This window comes from Macaca thibetana, chromosome 14, assembly GCF_024542745.1.
Source record: "Macaca thibetana thibetana isolate TM-01 chromosome 14, ASM2454274v1, whole genome shotgun sequence".
NCBI classification, from domain to species: Eukaryota; Metazoa; Chordata; class Mammalia; order Primates; family Cercopithecidae; genus Macaca; species Macaca thibetana.
Genome location: NC_065591.1, coordinates 125,405,976 through 125,424,412, shown reverse-complemented (window position 1 = coordinate 125,424,412; position 18,437 = coordinate 125,405,976). Strand labels below are relative to the sequence as shown.

The 18,437-nt window shown below is 41.5% G+C and overlaps 2 protein-coding genes and 1 pseudogene across 2 annotated transcripts in view; 1 reads left to right on the top strand and 2 right to left on the bottom strand.

Annotated features, from left to right (window-relative positions):
• The window catches only part of ACAD8 (acyl-CoA dehydrogenase family member 8), a 675,944-nt gene that overhangs the window by 132,523 nt on the left and 524,984 nt on the right, over positions 1 to 18,437 (bottom strand). The window lies entirely within an intron of this gene.
• Positions 1 to 18,437, bottom strand: part of JAM3 (junctional adhesion molecule 3) — a 73,751-nt gene that overhangs the window by 20,456 nt on the left and 34,858 nt on the right.
• LOC126934982 (protein tyrosine phosphatase type IVA 2-like) lies at positions 6,297 to 7,436 on the top strand (annotated as a pseudogene).

The following is an 18,437-nucleotide window of genomic DNA, read 5'->3' as shown; positions in this document are numbered from 1 at the left end:
AGAGCATATTATAGCTGCCTCTCTGAGTTTTGTAGACCGGCTCTGTGCAGGGGTACTCCTTCATCTCTTAGCTAGGCTTATTCTGAATCTAGAGACCAGCCTGGGATGAATCTTAGTATCTTTTCGGGCTTTTCTGATCATGTGTCTTGCCTGACATGAGCATGGCTTTCTACTTTCCTTCATTTATGTGGATGCTTTTGAGAGTCTTAATTTCCTAAGAATCTCACCCACTGGGCCTTACAGGGCCTACTGTACACGTCCAGCCAGAATCTCTTCAGGCATCTGTAGGTTTATAGTCACTCTGTAGCTTTTACTAGCAGTGCCCACTGGTTTTACTGCCTGTTTCCCTGGTTATACAAGACAGAGACAAGCACCTTGCATTAGGCCTTCATGTATCCCCCAGAAAGGATGGAACAGACATACACATTAATTTGCAAATAAGGTCTGCTCTGTTCCCTCTGGTTTGAGAGAAAAGCTGGGGAATAGCTGTTGCCTGTTCAAGACCAAAGCAGCTACTATGCCAGGGAGCAGGTAGGGCAAAGGGTGTGTAAAAATGCCACAGGTGTTTCCTACTGGTTTAAAGATGGCTCTTCTTGGTTAGATGTTTGCTCGGTTGCTATAATCTTTGTTTGACTGATTTCAGAGCTTCTACAATGTTGGTTCAGATAGCTACTGGGTGATTTTTTAATTTTTCTGCTGGTGGGCAGGAGCCTGGAACATCCAAAATGGAACACCATTTTGCTGAGATCACTATAGGTTAGCCTTGTCACTATTTTTTTTTTTAGTCATTCTTATTCATCTCTCTGATTCCCAACCATAATACCTAAGAACCCAAGAAGTTTCTGGAAAAGTTACTTATTTTAAGTAGGGGGAAAAGACACAGATACTTTCAATACAATATGGCAAATGGCATGAGAGAAATCTACACCAATCCAAACATAGACTGACTTAGTGTCTTTGCTCTTTCAGTGTTTCTTTGATAACGGAGCTCTCATTCTCACTGTAAGTTGGTAAACTGGCATTCTGGGCTTATGTTTTCCCAGGATTTAATTGCTTCAGGTAGAACTAGCAAATGTGTTTTCAATCCAGAACTAGGTGGCTTAATCCAGGACAGAGGTAACTACTCGATGTGCTTATAATTCCATCTTCAAAACTCTTCTATATGCCAAAGCTATGAACTATCTGGGGCCCTGTTTTTAATACTCTGACTGACATTTTTTTTTTTTTTTGGAGACTGACTTTTTTTTTGGGGGGGGGGGGGGCGGGGAAAGAGTCTCGCTCTGTAACCAAGGCTGGAGTGCAGTGGTGCGATCTTGGCTCACCGCGACTTCCGCCTGCCAGGTTCAAGCGATTCTCCTGCCTCAGCCTCCCGAGTAGCTGGGACTGTAGGCGCCTGCCACCACGCCCAGCTAATTTTTTGTATTTTAGTAGAGATGGGTTTCACTGTGTTGCCCAGGCTGGTCTCGTACTCCTAAGCTCAAGCAATCTGCCCACCTTGGCCTCCCAACGTGCTAGGATTATAGGTGTGAGCCATCACACCTGGCCTCTTACTGACTTTTAATATGATTTTGCACACTTCAATTTTTCTCAAATGTAACATATTATTTAAAAACTTACCCTTCTTTCACCAATAACTGAAGATAAATAAGTTAAACATTTTAGAAGGGGGACCATTTATTATCATTACTCTACTTGCTATCTAGGGACCAATGATTTTCCAGAGGCCCAGAGAATAGCACGTTTCAAATTTAAAGGCTTTAAATTTGAGACCGTAATTAAGGTTAAAGAAGGTCATAAGGGTGTGGACCTAATCCAATATGAGTAGTGTCCTTCTACTGAAGAGAGGCTAGGCGCGGTAGCTCACGCCTGTAATCCCAGCACTTTGGGAGGCTGAGGTAGGCGGATAACAATGTCAGGAGATTGAGACCATCCTGGCTAATACGGTGAACCCCCATTTCTACTAAAAATACAAAAAATTAGCCAGGTGTGGTGGCGGGCGCCTATAGTACCAGCTACTTGGGAGGCTGAGGCAGGAGAATGCCATGAACCTGGGAGGTGGAGCTTGCAGTGAGCCGAGATCAAGCCACTACACTCCAACCTAGGTGACAAAGTGATACTCTGTCTCAAAAAAAAAAAAAAAAAAAAAAAAAAAAACCAAAACAAACAAACTTGAAGAGATACCAGGGATGTGCTTGCACAGGGGAAAGATGATATGAGGACACAGCAAGAAGGGAGTCATCTACTGGCCAAGGAGAAGCCTCAGGAGAAACCAACCCCGCCAGCACCTTGATTTTGGACTTCCCAGCCTGCAGTACTATGATAAAATACATTTCTGCTGTTTAAGCCACCTGTTTATGGTATTTTGTTATACAATTCCTAGTAAACTAATACAGAGGGGAATGGAAATGAATACAGAGCAAGATAAATATACAAAAATGTAAGAATAGTATTTTCTAATGTATTAGTCCATTTTCACACTATAAAGAACTACCAGAGACTGGGTAATTTATAAAGAAAAAAGGTTTAATTGACTCACAGTTCCACATGGCTGAGGCCGCCTCAGGAAACTTACAATCATGGTGGAAGGCATAGGGGAAGCAGGCACCTTCTTCACAAAGCAGCAGGGGAGGGGAGGAGAGAGACAGAGCACGCATGCACACCAGTGAGCGAGCAAGGGGGCAACTACCACACACTTTTAAGCCATCAGATCTCATGAAAACTCACAATCACGAGAACAGCACGGGGGGAAGCCAACTCCATAATCCAATCACCTCCGCCAGGGCCCCTTCCTTGACACATGGAGATTACAATTTGAGATGAGATTTGGGTGGGACACACCACCAAACCATATCATCTGACTTTATACCAAATACAGAAATTCTAAGTCTTTGAGTACCAAAATATGCTTGAATTCACAGCTGACAAAGGCTGTTAAGTATTTTGTTCAATGACATTTAATCCCAGCTCAGGGAGAGATGAGTTCTGATGCTGTAGACTCTGGGGTCCACTCCCAGGAGGCCTGTCTCTGCAGGTGAGCAGAAATAACAAAGGATTTCTAAAACCACATGGAATGGCATCCCCAGCTATATTAAGGAGAAGACTAGACCTCAGGCTGTTGTGCTCTCAAGTGATAATAACAATACATCAGCTCAGTTTCAGGCCAAGGCTAAAGCCCAAGAGGAAAACCTTTTCTTTTTCCTTTCTTTTCCTTTTTGTTTTTAAACTGTAAGTGACACCCAAAAGACTGATTTTACTTTTACAAACAAAAAAACCACTGTTTGACTCATTGTGGGAGTCAATATGTGCTTTCTTAAAGGCACTTGGTTCCCAACAAGAAAGGCGTATCTGTTCAGACTCCAGTGCAGAGAGGAGAAAAAGAGTCCTAAGAGTGCACAGGTGATGATGGAGAGGCCCCCGATACTGACCAGCCTCACTCACTCTCTTCTGTGCCTTTCTTAATGTGATTCTAGGAGCAGCCGTTGTCTGCTACCATTCTCTGTTGTGCCTACTTGTTAGAAATATATTAAAATAATTTTGTATTTATTTTCAAAGGCATCAAGGTTTATTTTGTTTTGAGATGGAGTCTCACTCTGTCGCTCAGACTGGAGTGCAGTGGCATAATCTCAGCTCACTGCAGCCTCCACCTCCAGGGCTCAAGTGACCATCCTGCCTGAGCCTCCCGAGTAGCTGGGGCTGCAGACGTGTGCCACCATGTCCGGCTAATTTCTTGTATTTTTAGTAGAAATGCGGTTTCACCATGTTGGCCAGGCTGGTCTGAAACTCTTGACCTCATATGATCCACCTGCCTTGGCCTCCCAAAGTGCTGGGATACAGGCGTGAGCCACCACGCCCGGCCGAAAGGCATCAAGTTTTAAAATGACTCACTACAATGGCATTAGTTCTCATTCTTGAAACCAGGGCCATCAGACATCACAGTTCCAGAGGTAGGGAAGGAAGTGAAAATGATTCAGATTAATTCCTTAGGGTCACTCTTCAAAACAGTCAGAGCAAGTGGTATCATTTCCAATTTACAAATGATGATGTGGCCAAGTGGCTTGCCTACAGTCCACAGCTAAGTGATGGAGCCAGCACTTCAAACTGTGCTCTTAAATGCCATGTCTAACACTCTATCACATTCTGATGCCTACAGTTCTTCTTCGTATGACTCCATGAAAGAGATTAACTACACACTTTGGTGTTTTGTTTTGATTGTGTGCATGCTTGACCAGAAATGTGGCAAGAGATAATAAAGTTTGAGAATTCCTTCTCTATAATCTAGCCACTTATTTCTCAAATGCTAAGTGACACTAAGATGGTCCAAAGGCAAAGCTATCCTACAATGCATCAGTGCCAGTTTATCTGTCACAATGATAAACAGAGAGGGAGAAGTTACTGATACCCTCAAGGCCAGAACTAGGTGTTGAACAGCTAATAATCAGTGGGATTTGGAGAGGAGACAAAATTAGGATTCAGAGTTTAAACGGAAGACAGTTTTACTTCCAGATTCATGCCCCTTGCCATGCACAGTGGTATCTAGCACAGTTTTCTACATAGGAAGACCTGAGCAAGAAACTGACTTTGCTATCCTAGCTCTGTCACAGACTTCCTGAATCATCTCCATCTCACAGTCCTCAGACCTACACAGCAAAATCCTTCCCATATCTGTGTGCTCATGTTTGAACCACACTAATAGAGGCTCAGGCAACACGCACTTCTTTATAAAAAGTAACCCAGTTCTGAAGCCTGCCTTGAAGCGTGTAGAAACGTGGGTTGCCCTGAGATAAACAGCACAGGCACTTACCAGTCAGGAGATTTTCCTCTCAGCTCTCAGCAACAGATGACAAAGTCATGCATACAAACAAATCTGCAAGGCACTGCAGCATGGGCCAGACAGAGGACGACAAAGAGAGATGGCAGGGATGGGGCGCACTGTGGCTGTGGCCATCCATCTGCATATGAGTCACTACCTCTGAACAACAGCCTTTTCCTCATTTGTTTAGAGAGCCTCAGCAAAGCAAATGCAGGGTAGAGAGCCAGAGGACCTTGGGATCAATTTCTAAGTTTCACTGTCATCTGGTTAAGTAGGCTCAAGTATTACTAGCATTTCCACCTTTATGGACAGCTGTCCACAAGGAAAATATATGCTTTTCCTGGGAAGACAAGGGTGGGACAGGGAAGGGATGTCCTAGGAAAACCTACCAGCTATACAGAGTACAAATTTTCACATATGAGGAGCCATCCAATCAGCAGTGTGCAGAGAGAGAAGGACCTTTCATTTCACAGAGCATGATTTTGACACACAGCAAGTGTGAAGGTGTGCTGCTTCCTGTTGATCAGCTGACTATTCTGCTGAAGAAGAAAATGAACCCATTGGGGTGCTTTTTCTGAACAGGCCTGTCAACCGGCTTGTAGGACTGATGTCTAATGTAGAGAAAAGAACAAAGCAGACACCATGCTTTCTCCTACCAACAATTTTGATAATCAGCAAAGCAGGAGGGAGCCACCCACAGTGCTGCTGGGACTTGAACGAGCTATACACTCTCCTGAGTATTGTCGGGGCTCACATTCTATGCTGTGTCTCACAGCACCTTCTCAACACCGATTCAGCTTCCCAGCAGCCATCAACGGAAGGATGACTACACTCAAGTCCCAGACAGGGGATTGGATGCTAGCGAGGTCAGTGGCTACAAGTACAAAGTAAAAACTAGAAGCTGGGAGTTTTGCCTCTTACCTACTTCTTGCTTTATTTTATGATCTTATAAGAAGAAATACAATACTAAAATCTATCCAGAACTAAAAAAGCAAGCAACAAACAAAGCGTGAAGAGGATCTGTAGGAAAAGGAAAACATGAATCAGACCCTGAAGCCTAAAACGAGATCCCATTGTTTGAGGAAACCCCCATCTGGGATGAGTGTGCAAGGGAAGTGACCTAAAAAAAGCCTCTGACATGATGTGCAGCTGGCACCGTCATCTTCAACACAGCCGTGTCTCCCTTCCCGGGAAGATGTGGAACTAAGTTGAGAGAAGAGGGGGCGGGAGCTGTTTTCCGCTGCGCGCGCAGAGGTGGTGACGGCGGCGCGATCGGCCCGGCTGTAACCGTTGCCCGCAGGGGAGCGGCTGGAGGGGCAACGGGCCCGGGCCCCCGCGAGGGGACGCCACAGGGCAGCGGGGGCAGCAAGACAGACTCGTGGAGACGCGGCACCGCCACCGGGCTGGGTATCGCGCGCCGAGGCTGGGGTGTCGCCGCCACCGCCGCCGCTGAGGTGACTGAGGAGAGCGGCGCCTCCTCGCTCCCGCCACCGCCAGACGGCCGTGCCCATCCCCAGCTCGCCAGCGGTTTTCCTCGGAATATACGTTGCACATTTACGGCGATCCTGAGTGTGCGCGCAGACTTCTGCCAGGCTCAGCACAGCGTCTTCGCTGACGAGCTTAGAGGTTCTATGTGCCATAATTAACGTTGCCTTGAAGACTCCTGGACACGGAGACTGGCCTCAGAAATAGTTGGCTTTTTTTTTTTTTTTTAATTGCAAGCATATTTCTTTTAATGACTCCAGTAAAACTGAGCATCAAGTAAACAAGTGGAAAGCGATCTACACTTTTAACTTGTCTCACTAGTGCCTAAATGTAGTAAAGGCTGCTTAAGTTTGTATGTAGTTGGATTTTTTTGGAGTCTGAAGGTATCCATCTGCAGAAATTGAGGCCCAAGTTGAATTTGGATTCAAGTGGATTCTAAATACTTTGCTTATCTTGAAGACAGAAGCTTCATAAGGAATAAACAAGTTGAATAGAGAAAACACTGATTGATAATAGGCATTTTAGTGGTCTTTTCAAAGTTTTCTGCTGTGAAACATTTCAAGACTTATTGTTTTTTTTTTCACTTTCCCCATCACACTCACACGCATGCTCACATTTTTTATTTGCCATAATGAACCATCCAGCCCCTGTCGAGATCTCCTGTGAGAACATGCGTTTTCTTATAACTCACAACCCCCCAACCAATGCTACTCTCAACAAGTTCCCAGAGGAACTTAAGAAGTATGGAGTGACGACTTTGGTTCGAGTCTGTGATGCTACATATGATAAACCTCCAGTTGAAAAAGAAGGAATCCATGTTCTTGATTGGCCATTTGATGATGGAGCTCCACCCCCTAATCAGATAGCAGATGACTGGTTAAACCTGTTATAAACCGAATTTCATGAAGAGCCAGGCTGCTGTGTTGCAGTGCCTTCTGCTGTGGGATTGGGAAGGGCATCTGTGCTGGTTGCACTTGCTTTGATTGAATGTGGAATGAAGTACGAAGACGCAGTTCAGTTTATAAGACAAAAGGGGAGCATTCAATTCCAAACAGCTGCTTTACTTGGGAGAAATACTGACCTAAGATGCGATTACGCTTCAGAGATACCAATGGGCATTGTTGTGTTCAATAGAAAGAAACGTACATGAAGGCTGACTTGATTGTGGCATTTAGAGGGAACTCTTGGTACCTGGAAATGTGAATCTGGAATCTTACCTGTGTCATCAAAGTAGTGATGGATTCAGTACTCCTCAACCACTCTCCTCATGATTGGAACAAAAGCAAACAAAAAAGAAATCTCTATAAAATGAATAAAATGTTTAAGAAAAGAGAAAGAGAAAAGGAATTCAGTGAAGGATGATTTTGCTCCTAGTTTTGGAGTTTGAATTTCTGCCAGGATTGAATTATTTTGAAATCTCCTGTCTTTTTAAACTTTTTCAAAATAGGTCTCTAAGGAAAACCAGCAGAACATTAGCCTGTGCAGAACCATCTGTTTGGGGAGCACACTCTTCATTATGCTTGGCACATAGATCTCCCTGTGGTGGGATTTTTTTCCCTTTTTTGGCGGGGGAGGGGTGGTGGTATATTTTTCCCCTCTTTTTCCCTTCCTCTCCTACATCTCCCTTTTTCCCCCGATCCAAGTTGTAGATGGAATAGAAGCCCTTGCTGCTGTAGACGTGCGTGCAGTCTGGCAGCCTTAAGCCCACCTGGGCACTTTTAAATAAATTTTAAAAAACACCAAAAAAAAAAAAAAAAAAAAAAAAAAAAAGCAGTGACATAGATGTATTACATGATCCAGGTGGTTTTTAGTCTTTACTGATGAAAGGGTGTTCATGTTAGCTTCTTTCCCTCAAAACCCTATCTAATACTAGGCAAAGTAGCCAAGAGCCTTTTGTTTTGTTTTTATTTTGATAAATTAGTGGGGAAATGGCATTTTAAGAGGAGTCTCTTCTCAAAAAAGTTAGCTGGGAGTTGAATTCTTCTCTTCCCTAACCAGTGAAAGCTAAGTGGATATCCCAGAAACTTGTCTTCTAAAAGGGAGGACTCCAGGCCATCAATAAAGATGTCCAGGCAGTGGGCGTACTTTCTACACCCTGTAGAATTGTGGGCTGCAGCGTTACTCTGATTTTCTGTCTAGTATCAGAGAATGCTGGTAGCTTAAAATTTTTATTTTAGGATCTGTACTGTGAATTTTCAGAAACGGTCAAAGGAGCAGCAGCAAATTCACATATTTTCGACTTGAGAAATGCTTGTGGTATGTTTTCCAAACTGCCCCGTATATGTAAAGTTCAGTTTAACCACTGATTGCCGTGTTATTACTAGGTTCTTTTGAGGTTAAAAAAAAAAAATCCCTGGTTTAAAACCAACAATGATGTCTAGTGAGTATGTGTCCACAGGCCGTAACAGGGTAGAGGAGAGACATCGGACAACCCAATGAGTAGCGAAGGGACTGTGTTGCTTGTAAAGCAGTGTAGTAGCATTTTTGCAGATTCTTTGCTGGGTTTAGTGTACTGATCTACAAAAGCTGTTTTTCTGCTCCTTTGTGGAAGGCAGTTACAATCAGGCTGCATGGACAAAGCAGGTAGAGGGGCACCATCAGGGGCTCTTAATCTTGCACTATTTTTACCTCTAAATACTACATTCTCAGTAGTGCCCTGCTTCTAAGGCTTTGAATACAGGCTTGAAGTCATCTTATCCTGCTGGAATTTGCTGTGCAGAGCCACAGGCCTCCCATTTTGTTAGTGTCAGCTAGGCCAGTAGGAACAGACCAGGACCTTGTTTCACACTGATGATACCTCAAACGTTGGCCGGCTATGTGAACTGCCTATTTCCTATTGCTGGAGTTTCAATTTTTAACTAAATGCAAATCTGCAGATTCTCGCTTCTCCCATCCCAGAAAACAAAACCAAATAATGCTTTTTGAAATTGTTTCTAGGACTTTAAAGTAAAAAATAATGGTATATCCAAAATTCTTTATTTCAGAACATAACAATAGATTCCATTAATATAGACTCAAGATCAAAACAGCATACGTGCTAAGCTAAGATAGACAGTGTTGACTCCAAGGGTTTTGATCAATACCGTAACAAACCTTTTCCCTTTGACATACTCTGAATTTTGTTGTTTGAGGGGAGGGGGTGTGCGTGCGCGCGCGCATGCACACGCACGCAGTGTCCATCAGTATCAGTGCCTGCCCGAGTTAGGAAAATTACATCCCTGGTTCTGTATTGAGGAGAAGGATGTATAAAGCAACATGAAACAGCCCTCATTTTGTTTTAAATTAAAGACTAATGTTAACTCTTCTCAAAACTGGATTTTTTTTCCTTAAAATTAAAGCAATTATTTTCTTTTGGATTTAATGAAGTACTGCTAGCTGAAACCAGTCTGACATAGAGAGATGTCAGATTTGAAAGGTGTGCAACCTGATTTAAAACCAAACCCTGAACCCTTTTAAAGAACAATAAAACATATTTTACACGCTCAGAAAAAAAAAAGGAGGGAACTGGCAGATGGGAGTGATAAGGCAGGAGAGGAAATACTGACTCGCTTCTGTTCACAATGGCCTTCCTAGCTCACACGGCTCCTCAGATTCTTCTCTGGAACTACTGTGTTCTGTTTCCCCTTCCCTTTCCTAATTTGGAACAATTTTAGCAGCTGTGGACAACAACTGCAGTTTCTTATTTCAGTTTTGAGAGACCTTCCGGAAACTCTGCCAGAGTCTGGGGATCTGATGCCAGACAAGTTATATGACAATCACTTCACTTGTTTAAAATACCATTTCCCAACTCACTTCCTCATGCCCTGGAGCACAGCCCCCCAATTCTAACTCAACAGGCTGGGAAAGGTCTGGATCTGCACTTTCCCCAGCCTCCAGAGTGACGCTATGCACCATCCCATTTGGGATGCCCTACGAAGGCACTCATTCTGTGGGGGCCAGACCCAGCATCTGGGGTTGGTGCACAGAAACACAGCTCTATTGTTAAGCATGAGGATGATGCCTGCTTTCCTTTACTATTCTGAAGAGTTGCTGGCTATAAAATGCTTCTACAGCTTCAGGCAAAAAGAATAACATAAAATATTATTAAAACAATACATTTAAGCCATAACAGATGTTGAGGTAATGTTAGTCTTAGCCCACAAATTTCCTAATTCCATAGAGGCTGGCTCATTTTGATGGGTTTTTCTAAGAGTTTTCACACACTGGTGTGAGCATCCTGAAGCAGAGTGAGGGCCCATGAAAAACTGAACTCCCAGATTCGTCAAGGTCTGAACATGCAAACTCCCTGTCCTCTTCCCTTGTGGGAGCAAAACTCATCAGAATAGCAGAGCAGGCCTGTTGACTCATGAACAGAATGCTGGGGCACTGGGAGACAGGAGGCTTCCAACATTAACAATGGCTACTAACATATAACTGCAGAGATGCTGAGACAGAAAAATCAATGGTTGTCTTAGCTTTCCACGAAAAATTAAATTAATTTGGGTTTATACTCATTACAGTAAGCCAAGAAGGAAAAAAAATCCTTTTAGAAAATGTTTCCACTCTGAATCGGATGTGTTGCTCACTAAGAACTAGTTTATGCATGTCTGGCTCTCTGAAGAGTTATATTTAGCTTGCTAGCATTCTGTCCAGTTTGTCTCTTGCTCAAAAGACATTTTCCCTTACCAGGACTCACGTCAGCATGCATTACTGCGAGGCTGCACTAGCCACTGAGGCTCAGGCCTACACAAACAACGGCAGCGAGGCTTTCTAGTGGAGAAAGGCTACATGTTTACCCTTCACAACAGACCACTGCTGTACAACTGCTTAGCAGAGTCTACCCTAGAGAATAATATATCCCATAAAATAGCATCTTTGCAACAATGTCTTAGTTCCTTAATCAATTTTTTAAGGAATTTAAGAGAAAGTAGGGGGTGGGGAGTGGATAAAGAACACATATCAGCATTTTACAGACCCACTCACCCATACACACAGCAAAGAATACATAGTAAATCGATCAAATATGGGTTCTGACAAGAGCACAGCCAGCTGAAGTCCCGGTTATATTCTGTGAGCTGGTCTAACTAAATGGTTATATACAAAACAGACCATTGAAAATAAAAGTATAAAAAGACCCAACCACGTATCACAGAATTCCAAATAAACCTGGCTGTAATGGTTAATTTTATGTGTCAACTTGGAGGGTTTTTTAGATGAGATTAACATTTAAATTTGTGAACTTTCGGTAAAGCAGACTGCCCTCCATAATGAGGGCAGGCCTCACCTGATCAGTTAAATAGAACACAAAGACTGGCCTCCTCTCCAAGAGGAAAATTCTCCAGCAGACTGCCCCTGCAGATTTCATTTGCATCATCGACTCTCCTGGGTCTCCAGCCGGCTAGCCCATACTGCAGATTTTAAACTCACCAGCTTTCTTAATCATCTGAGTCAATTCCTTATAATAAATCTCTATCTCTCTATCTCCTAATAGTTCTGTTTCTCTGGAGAACCCTAAATACTAATACTCCAGCAATACTCCAGCAATGGCACTTCTTAAAAGAAATATCTTAAGTCGTTTCACTGTCTTAAGTGGCGACCCTAAAAGCAGAGGCAGAGCAGCACCACGTAATACCCCGTGGTAAGCTAGCAGGAAGACATCAAAGCAGACGCTATTTCTTTGAGTATACAATCTTTTCTTTCTATTTGATTCTATCATTTCCAAACCCAAACCATCACAAGATCTCTTGCCAGTCGTGCTGGCTCATGCCTGTGATCCCAGCACTTTGGGAGGCCGAGGAGGGCAGATCACTTGAGATCAGGAGTTTGAGACCAGCCTGGCCAACATGGCAAAACCCTGTCTCTACTAAAAAAAATTCAAAAATTAGCCAACATGCTTGCTTGAATCCAGGACGCAAAGGCTGCAGTGAGTCAAGATCGTGCCACTGCATTCCAGCCTGAGCAACAAGAACAAGACTCTGTATGAAAAAAAAAAAAAAAAAAAAAAAAATTCTTGAGCACAAATCTGATTAATCCAGTCAGATGACACCAGAGTAAAACTCCACTTAGCAGCCACCTTCAATAAAAGTGTCTGAAGAAACGGCTACCCTGGAAAGACCATTAACCATCCCCCTCCCATCTCCAATTGAAAGGTTTTTAAAGTATAAGTGGAAAGTCCAGGATTATCATGGGGAGGAAATTATTGCCATGTTAATCGAAGCTATGAGAAAAGACAAAAGAGAAAGGGAATGGCTGGGTCTTATATGCACTTTCACCATCAAACCACCAAGTAAAAATATGGATAAAATATCAAAAAAGCAGTGGCGGCAGGGAGAGAGGAGGAAGAGTAAAGGGAGGGTGAAGGCAGCAGAGCAGACAAGGTTGGGTTTGGTGGGAGATAGGCAAGGGGAAGCTGGAGGACAAACAGAGGACAGAGAGGAGGAAGTGAGAATAGCCTGAATAACAGCACCACTTCTGTCGTAGTGGGGCAGTGACTTCCCAGTGTTTCCAACAACTCAGGGAGAACCTCTGCAATGGAGATGAACTGTATGGCACTTGGCTTGACTCACCATGAGCTCAGTTCTACACTGAAATAAGTAAATGGAAATATAAAAATGATGGGTGGAGGGAGGGTCACCATCTCTGTCACTTTTTCTAACTGCAGACCAATCAGACGAATTATAAAATATTCTTGGCTCTAAAGCACAAATGAACACATAAAATCCTCCTGCCTGTTGCCATGAGACCCATCTTAGAGGTACTGAGGCATGACAAATGTGTATGACTAAACACAGAACATGTGTCAAGGCATATTCTTGTTCAGTAAAATAACTCATTTGGAAATACATTATCCCTAACATTTGCCCTGAGCATAAGACCTTGGCATGAAGCTACTTTCTGTGTGAGCCCAGTCCCATAAACACTATTTGCATGTGATTACAGATTCTGGTATCAGAATTCCAAGAGAGGAATGTGTGCTCTCATATGCTGCAGATTCAAAGTTACACCTGCATTCCAACTGCAGACCTTCTGCGTTAACCCCCATCCAGCTTAGCCTCTTTGGGGCTCACAGTACCCTTCAGAGGTACATGGAACTAGCCTTCGCTGTTATCCTGAAGACAGTGCAGGAGTGATCGATCACCCTACTTCAGAATCTGAATGGATGAGCTACTTCAGGAACTGAACTTGAAAACATAAGGGAATTTCACCTACCAAAGACCACTGCATGGAAGATAGGGACCAGTTATTTGATTTGTTTTACTCCAGTGTCATATCCCACTGTCATATCAACAAAAGGAAACATATTCAAGCTACAAAACCTGGGCTTTAGGTTTAACATATTAAAGGAAAAACAAATATGCTATAAAATATTCCAACGGTAACTGGGATGCTGAAGGAAAGTGGAAGGGGTGGTCTTTACAAAACAGTTAAATTTTGAGATGTTCACATTAGTTTTAGTGCAGTCTCTCCTGAGGCAGAACAGACTGCAAACTACCAAGTATTTCTCTCTAATAAGGGAAGACATCAAGACAGTTTTACTTCTTCCCCTCCAATTTGGATTTTTTTTTCTTTTTTTGAGATGGAGTTTTTTGCTCGTCGCCCAGGCTGGAGTGCAATGGCGCGATCTCAGCTCACTGCAACCTCCGCCTCCTGAGTTCAAGCGATTCTCCTGCCTCAGCCTCCAGAGTAGCTGGGATTACAGGTACCCACCACCACCCCTGGTTATTGTCGTGTCTTGTCCTGTCCTGTCCTGTATTGTAGTTTTAGTAGAGATGGGGTTTCACCATGTCAGTCAGGCTGGTCTCAAACTCCTGACCTCAGATGATCCACCCACCTCAGCCTCCCAAAGTGCTGGGATTACAGGTGTGAGCCACCGCGCCCGGCCATGGTTGGTTTGGGTTTTTTTTTTTTTTAGCTTCTTTTTCATGCCAGGTTGCATTGGCTAGAACCTCCAATATGGTGTTGAGAAGAAATGGTGTGAGCAGATATCCTTGTCTTGGTTAAACAAATAACTGTAAATACATTGTAGGTAATGACAGCCAAGCTTCTCACTGTCAAAGAAAGAATACGCAATGGGGAAAACGCTAGAATTAACCCTGTAGTGCTGAATTTGAGTCAGAGAAACCAGTATAAACTAACGTTTATTTTAACATAGATACAAATAGAGAAATAAGTATAGATATGTGTGTATACATGGATATAAATACATATATCTCCTAGTCCTGTCCACTGAGAGCCTAGAAGCAGTGACGCCTGATAGCCAAAAGCATTTCTAGTACCCAGGTCTAGTTTCTTATATACTATTCTCTAGTAAAAGGAATCAGGGCTCCCTGAAAAATGGCTGATTCTTGGACACGGAAAATACAAGATAAGCCGGGAGTACCCTGTAGTGTCAGAAAGTAAGGAAGTGCTAAAAAACAAACAAACAGCAACAACAAAATATCCCAGCCACTTGAAAGAGCTTCCAGTGGCCAAAGCTGGAAGATTTTAAGAAAAAAAAAAATTATGATACTATTGGATTATAATACAAAGAATACAATATCCATAAATCCACACTAATATGCATAAATGATGAATAAGCAAATAAATGAGAGAGAGAGAGAGAGAGAGGGGCCCAATTTTCTTTACAGGAGATTTATAATGAACAAATGTAGAAAGAATAAGGGAAATAGGAAATAATCATTAGAACACCATAGTAATAACTGCTATAGGGAAGATCCACTAATGATTGTCAAAATTCATGGAAAAACTTTATCAGAATACTTGAATAGCCTCATAATATCTGATCCACCAAAATATTAATTATTGTGGGAGTTTTAGCACACATCTACAAATTCTCTGATTCTCCCCCTCCGGGAAGTGAAGCTTAATTCCCATCTCCTTGAGTGTGGGCTGAATTCCTAAAAAATAGAAAGGGAAAAAGAAACATACTAACTTTACAGTGGAGAAACCTTGCAGATACCACCTAAACCTAGTGATCAGGGTAGCAGTACCAGCAACATGTCATGTTATTATAAACCCTTTGGTATGATGAGAAGGGCACTTTTATGGTATCTATTCCCTCCTCCAATTATTTATTTATTTATTTATTTAGAGACACGGTCTCATTCTGTCACCCAGGCTTGAGTGTAGTGGTGCAATCATGGCTTACTGCAGCCTCAAACTGCTGGACTCAAACCATCTTCCTACCTTGGCTTTCTGAGTAGCTGGGACTATAGGTGTGTGCCACTATGCCTTGCTAATTTTTTTTTTTTTTTTTTTTTTTTTTTTTTAAGAGACAGGATCTCACATGTTACCCAGGCTGGTCTCAAGCTCCTGGGCTTAAGTAATCTTCCCACCTCATTCTCCAAAAGTGCTGGGATTACAACAGGCATTAGCCGCACAGCACTTGACCCCTCCCCCAATCTATAAACCAAGTCTAATCATGAGAAAACATCAGATAAACTCAAATTGAAGACTTTCTGCAAAACACGTAACCACTACTCTTTAAATATATCAAGGTCATGAGTTATAGCTAATAAACCAACAAAAAAGACAAAACAGAGTTCCCCAATAGAAACGAAGGCATAAAAAGAACAAAAGGAGAATGAAGAACAGATGAAACAAAGGAAAACAAAAGCAAGAGAAAAGACTTAAACCTAACTATATCAGTAAACACATTAAATGTAAATGGTCTAAACATCCCAATTAAATGGCAGATATTGTTAGAGTAGATTTTCTTCTAAAAAAGCAAGGCAACTTTAAATATAAAGATACAAAGCTTCAAAATAAAAGGATGAAAAAAGATATACTATGTTAATACTAGCCAAAAGAAAAGTGGAGTGGCTATATTAGTATCAAAGTATATTTCAGAGCAAAGAATATTACCAGGGATAAAAAAAGTTAGTTCATAATGATAAAGGAAGTCATTTCATAACAATAAATTTAACAATTGATAAAGAAGTCATCAAAAGAACATAAAAATTCTAAACATGTATGTACCTAGTAACAGAGTTTCAAAATATATGATGCAAAAACTGAAAAGAACTGCAAGGAGAAATAAAAAAATCCACAGGGTTTTTTGTTGGAGATTTCAACACTTCTCTCAATAGCAGAACAAGTAGACAGAAAATCAGTAAGAATGCTGATTTTTAAAAATTCTATCTACTAAATTGACCTACTTCACATTTATAGAACATCTTACCCAAAGACAGCAGAATACATATTTTTGAAAAGTGCAAATGGGACATTTACCAAGGTAGACCATATTCCAAGCCATAAAACAAATCACAATACATTTTAAAAGATTCAAGTAATACAAAGTCTGTTTTCTGACCACAATGAAATTAAAATAGAGATCAGTACAGAAAGGAATCTGAAAAATACTAATGTTTGGAAACTAACACATTTCTCAATAATCTGTAAGTCAAAGAAGAAATCAAAAGGGAAATTATAAAGTGTTTTGAAGTGAATGAAAATAAAAACACGACATCAGAATTAAGAGTAGGCCACTAAAGCAGTAATTAGGGTGAAATCTACAGCATGAAAGACCTAGATTCGAAAAGAAGAAAGGTCTGAAATCAGTGACCTCATCTACTTTATGAAATTAGAAAAAGAGCCTGGGCAACACAGCAAGTCCCCATCTCTACAAAAAGTTAAAAAATGAGCCAGGCATGGTGGTAGATGCCTGCAGTCCCAGCTACCTGGGATGCTGAGGCAGGAGAATTGCTTGGTCCCAGGAAATTGAGGCTACAGTGAGCCAAGATTACGCCACAGCACCCCAGCTAGGCGACAGAGAAAGACCTTGTCTCTAAATAAATAAATAAACAGAAAAATAAGAAAAAAAAGAAATTAGAAAAAGAACACATTATATTCAAAGTAAGCAGAATAAAGGAAATAATAAAGATCAAAGCAGAAATCATGAGACTTCAGAAAACAAAACAACAGAAAAAAACCAGTAAGCCCAAAGGCTGGTTCTTTGAAAAGATCAATAAAATTAATAAACCTCTACCTAGACTGACTGGGAACTATAGAGAAAAGAAACAAATTAACAACGCCAGGAATAAGATAGGTGACTATAAAAACATTAAAAGAATGATAAGAAAATATTATGAACAACTTTGTGCTTAAACATTTCACAACTTGGATGAAATAAACAAATTTCTTGCAAGACACAACGACCAAAGCTCACTCAAGAAGAAATAAGTGACCCGAATAGCCTTACATTTACTTTTTAAAAAGAATTTATAGTTAAAAAAAAAAAAAAAAAAAACTCCCCACAAAGAAAACTCCAGGCCCACATCACTGGGGAATTCTACCAAACATTTAAGAAAAAAAAAAAAAAAAAAACAATTCTAAAGAAACTCTTTCAACAAGGTAAAAAGAAAGAAGTATTTCCCAACGTATTCTATGAGGCCAGAATTACCCTGATATCAAAACCAGAGGCATTAAAAGAATCTACAGGCCAATATCCCTCACGAACATAGATGCAAACATTCCAAACAAAATCTTAGCAAGTGAATCATAAAAAAGACCAAGTTCTGGCTGTTTGTGTGTACAGGAAGAAAACAAAAACAAAAACAAACCAACTGAGGTTTATCCCAGGAATGCAAGGTTGGTTTAACATATGAAAATCAGTTAATGTAATTCATCAAAATAATGTGATATCACCATATTTCATTCTCAACAGATGCAGAAAAAGCACTTGACAAAATTCAGCATCCACTCGTGATAAAAAATTTTTGGAATAGAAAGGAACTTCCTGAGATAGACAACAGCAAAACAACAGAGGAAAATCAATAAACCAAAAGCTGGTTCAAATAAGCCAAAAATTAGGAATAGAGGGAGTTTCCCAATCTGATAAACAATATCCATGAAAAAGTTATAGGTAATATTATATCATTGGTAGAAACCAGACAAAAATACCTGCTCTCACCAGCTCTATTAACTTTGAGACAGAGTCTCATTCTATTGCCTGGGATGGAGTATGGTGGTGCAATCTTGGCTCGCTGCAACCTCCACCTCCCAGGTTCAAGCAATTCTCATGCCTTAGCCTCCCACCTAGTTGGGACCACAGGCACGAGCCACCACACTTGGCTAATTTTTGTATTTTTAGAAGAGAAGGAGTTTTGCCATGTTGGCCAGTCTGGTCTCAAACTCCTGGCCTCATGTGATGCACCTGCCTCAG